This window comes from Pseudoliparis swirei, chromosome 17 (genome assembly GCF_029220125.1).
Source record: "Pseudoliparis swirei isolate HS2019 ecotype Mariana Trench chromosome 17, NWPU_hadal_v1, whole genome shotgun sequence".
Classification (NCBI taxonomy): Eukaryota; Metazoa; Chordata; class Actinopteri; order Perciformes; family Liparidae; genus Pseudoliparis; species Pseudoliparis swirei.
In genome coordinates this window covers 8,501,191-8,505,995 of record NC_079404.1, presented here as the reverse complement: position 1 = coordinate 8,505,995, position 4,805 = coordinate 8,501,191, and the positions used below count along the sequence as shown (strand labels likewise).

Genomic DNA, 4,805 nt, shown 5'->3' with positions numbered 1-4,805 from the left:
CACAGCTGAGAATTTGCCTGTCAATACTCCAGCTGACGACCCAGGTCAGGCTGTTTCCTCCCCGTTACGGCTGGCTCTTCCGGAGAGATTTTCCGGAGACTCTTCGAATTGCAGAGCCTTTCTGGTACAGTGTGATCTGCATTTTCAACACAACCCAGCAGCATTTTATCTGAGCATGGTAAAGTGGCGTTTATTGTGTCTCATTTAACGGGAAGAGCTGCAGCCTGGGCTACTGCAGAATGGTCTAGAGACACCGAACTATGTTACTCATTGGCCGATTTCATAGAGACTATGAGGCGCATTTTGACCACTCATCGCCTGCTACGGAGGCCAGCAGAAGACTGTTTCAAATACGTCAGCTCAACCGTCAGGTGGTTGATTATGCCATCGAGTTTCGTACAGCAGCAGCGGACAGCGGATGGAATGTTCCGGCTCTTCGTGACGCCTTCATGACAGGACTTTCGAACCGATAAAGGACCAGCTGGCTCCACTGGAGACACCGGGATCTGGAATCCTCATCGCTGTGGCCATCCGGATCGATAACCGTCTTCGAAAGAGAGAGGGCGTCGACGCAACCGAGATGTTATTCCCAGCTTCCAGAATTCGCCTCGAGGGTCGCGCCGCCAGCGGAGGATTTCCAGCTCATGTTACCGGACCATCAGAGGACTACACTTCCGAATGACTCCGGTGAACCCATGCAGCTTGGAAGAACCAGGCTTTCTCTGGAGGAGAGGCAGCGCCGTCTACGGGAGGGTTGCTGTTTCTACTGTGGCCAGCCGGGTCATCAACTCGCTTCATGCCCGGGAAAAGATCGTGCTCATCAGTCAAAGGAGGCGCTGGTGAGCAAGTTTCCGCAGACTTCCCTCCTCGACCTGTTACTCAGGTAGACATTTGTATTAACAATCAGACCATTGACCAGGGTGTGTTAATAGACTCAGGGGCTGACGAAAGCCTTATAGACTGGGGCCTAGTCAAACAGCTAAAAATCAAAACTGTCCCGCTATCTCATCCTGTTAGTGCCAGTGCCTTAGACGGCCGCTTGTTGTTCACAGTTACCCATTGCACTGAGCCCATACGGATTACTATAAATAAGGACCATACCGAGAGCATGCAATTTCATATTTTTGAGTCGACTCAGCACCCGATTATTTTGGGGTTTCCTTGGCTGAAGATCCACAATCCTCACATAGACTGGCCTTCAGGAAAGTTAAGGAATGGGGAGAGGATTGTAAGGGCAGGTGTAAACTGCAACCTGTTAATGCACCAACAGACTCTAGTAGGATCATTATAGATCACCCTGACTATCCTGATCTACACAAGGTACCTTCCTGTTACCATGATTTAAAAGAAGCGTTTAACAAGTCTAAAGCCTTGTCGCTACCTCCTCACCGAGATTTTGACTGTCCCATTGATCTCTTACCGGAGCCCCCATTCCCAAGGGAGACTTTACTCGATTTCGAGACCTGAGAGAACAGCAATGGATGAATACATCTCCTCTTCACTCAAATCAGGGATTATCCGTCCTTCATCGTCTCCAGCCGGAGCGAGATTCTTTGTGGGAAAGAAAGACGGGTCTCTGAGACCTTGCATAGACTACAGTCCACTAAATGACATTACGGTGAAGAACCGCTATCCTCTGCCACTCATGTCATCTGCTTTTGAACTGCTTCAAACGGCCAAGATATTCACCAAGTTGGATTTAAGAAATGCATATCACTTGGTTAGAATAAAACAAGGGGATGAGTGGAAGACTGGATTCAACACTCAGAATGGTCACTATGAGTACTTGGTAATGCCTTTTGGACTGTGCAATGCACCGGCTGTTTTTCAAGCTTTTGTGAATGAGGTTTTGGGAATTCTTGAATATTTCAGTGTTTGTGTATCTGGATGACATACTGATTTTCTCCCCAGACGCTAAATCTCATGTTAACCATGTCCGCCAAGTTTTGCAGAAACTACTGGATAATCAGCTATATGTCAAGGCAGAGAAGTGCGAGTTCCACACAGAAGAGGTGTCTTTCTTAGGATACATAGTCTCACCTAATCATATCCAAATGGATCCTGCGAAAGTCAGTGCAGTATCCCAGTGGCCCACACCAGACTCCAGGAAAAAGGTTCAGCAGTTCCTAGGATTTGCTAACTTCTATAGGAAGTTTATTAGGAATTTCAGTTCTGTTGCTGCTCCTCTGCATGTTCTGACTTCTCCTAAGGTTCCTTCAAGTGGACCCCCAGGCGGATCTTGCTTTCAAACTTCTCAGAGATAGATTCACATCAGCTCCCATACTCACCATTCCAGATCCCCAGCGCCAGTTTATGGTCGAGGTGGATGCTTCCAATGAGGGAATTGGAGGAGTACTGTCTCAACGTTCTGCAGAAGACAACAAGATGCATCCATGTGCTTACCTGTCGCGGAAGTTGACAACGGCAGAGCGGAATTATGACGTGGGAAACAAGGAATTGTTAGCTGTAAAAGCTGCCCTCGAGGAATGGAGACACTGGCTAGAGGGTGCAGAGCAACCGTTTTAGTCTGGACAGATCACAAGAATCTAGAATATATAAGAAAGGCTAAGCGTCTCAACTCCCGTCAGGCCAGGTGGACACTTTTCTTTAGTAGATTCAACTTCACACTCTCTTTTCGTCCCGGTCTCAGAATCATAAACCCGATGCTTTGTCTCGTCTTTACGATCCCGAACCACTTGCGGTAGAGCCCAAGACCATCCTTCCACTTAACCGGGTGATCGGAGCCTTTTCCTGGCAAGTGGAGTCAGTCGTTAAAGAGGCAAATGTCATGAATCCAGCGCCTAGCGAGTGTCCCAACAATCTGCTGTTTGTTCCGGAGGCTCTTCACTCCAAGGTCATCCACTGGGCTCACTCATCTGTGCTTTCGTGCCATCCGGGAGTAGCAAGAACAATGTTCAGGATTCAACAACGTTTCTGGTGGCCATCCATGAAGAAAAATGTGGCCGAGTATGTAGCGGCTTGTCCGGTGTGTGCATGTAATAAGACCTCATCTCAAGTTAAGATGGGCTTGCTCCAGCCGCTGCCGATTCCCCATCGTCCTTGGTCACACATTTCGATGGATTTTGTGACAGGATTTCCCTCATCCAGAGGCAAGACTACGGTTCTAACAGTGGTTGATCGATTTTCAAAGATGGCTCACTTCATCCCATTGACCAAGCTTCCCTCTGCCAAAGTCACCGCAGAGGTCATGATGAATCAAGTATTCAGGATCCATGGATTCCCTAATGACATTGTTTCCGACAGGGGTCCACAATTCATTTCCGCCTTCTGGAAAGAGTTTTGTCGACTCATAGGTGCCACCGTCAGCCTGTCATCAGGATATCACCCTCAGTCAAATGGACAGTCGGAGCGTCTGAACCAAGAACTAGAGACTACACTACGTTGTCTCGTCTCCCGGAACCAGACCACCTGGAGTGACCACCTCACATGGGTCGAGGTTGCCCACAATACCCTTCCTACGGCGGCCACAGGTCTCTCTCCATTCCATTGTGTCAATGGTTTCCAGCCTCCACTTTTCCCTAACAACGAGGAAGAGGTGATGGTTCCATCGGCACATGCCATGATCAGACGTTGTCGCAGAGTTTGGGCTGGTGCTCGCCAGTCTCTTCTCCAGTTCAGCTCGGATGAAGGCTGTTGCGGACGTTCATCGCAGGGTCGCTCCTCCTACAGTCCAGGCCAAAAGGTTTGGCTCTCTACCAAAGACTTACCACTCCATGTCGCCTCAAAGAAACTGGCTCCGAGATTTGTGGGTCCGTTTCCAGTATCCAGAGTCATCAACCCGGCGTCGGTACGCTTGCAACTCCCAGGACCTTGAGAGTGCACCCAACGTTTCACGTTAGTATAATCAAGCCGGTGTGTGAGAGCACACTTGTTCCCGCCTCAAGCCCCTCCACCGCCCCAGTTCTTTGAAGGGGTGACGTTTACAAGGTCCGTAAGCTACTGGAGGTCCGTAATAGACTAAGTGGCAAGCAATTCCTGGTAGACTGGAAGGGTTACGGTCCTGAGGCTAGAAGCTGGATAGCTGCTTCATTTATCGTAGACAAGACTCTTATCCACGACTTTTACAATCAGCCTGGGCCATCAGGAGTTGGCCCTAGAGTGGGGGGTACTGTTGTGCACCGACAGATATGCTAGAGAGGTTCATGTCATTTATGTTCGCTTTCTCTCATTCCAGGCTTCCTGATTGTTTTCACCTGTCATCACACCTGTCTCCTATGCTCATCAGTGTCAGCCCCGCCCCTGATTGGTCCCACCTGTGTCTTGTTACCATGTGCTTAAATTCCCCTGTCTCCCAGTGTTCCTTGTCAGTTCGTCTGGTCTTTTGCCATGATCAGGTCGGGTTATGTTGTGCTCTTGAAAAGTTTTTGATCCCTCACTACGTGAGCGCTTTCATTTTGTTCACTGCAGAACCGAAGAATAAAGTACTTACAAATACTTTATCTCTGTCTCCCGGGTCATGCAATTGGGTCCTACTTCCTAAGTGTCTGAGTTCGTAACATAATGTTGCCTCAAAATGGTCTAGAGTACCTACCTGGCAGTGTTGTAAGAGACAGTCGCTCCTATAATGCATTCATATGAGAGTATTACTAAATTAAGATGAAACCAGTATGGATAGCTCCCCGCCAGAGATTTTGTTAAAAAAAAAGATGTTGTGGCACACCAGCATACGTGGTGGGAAAAAAAGAAAACAGAGAGAGAGAGAGAGAGTTAGTTTTAGACAACATACACATAACAGATAAAAAAAAGCACCTTATTTACCTTCAGCTGCATCTTAAGTGTTGGGA

General features: G+C 48.3%; 1 long non-coding RNA gene across 1 annotated transcript; it reads left to right on the top strand.

Annotated features, from left to right (window-relative positions):
* The first annotated feature begins 852 nt into the window (after positions 1–852).
* Positions 853–4,460, top strand: LOC130207252 (uncharacterized). The gene is made up of 2 exons (XR_008834261.1): positions 853–883; positions 4,196–4,460. It is a non-coding gene; the product is annotated as an uncharacterized LOC130207252 (long non-coding RNA).
* Positions 4,461–4,805: the final 345 nt, after the last annotated feature.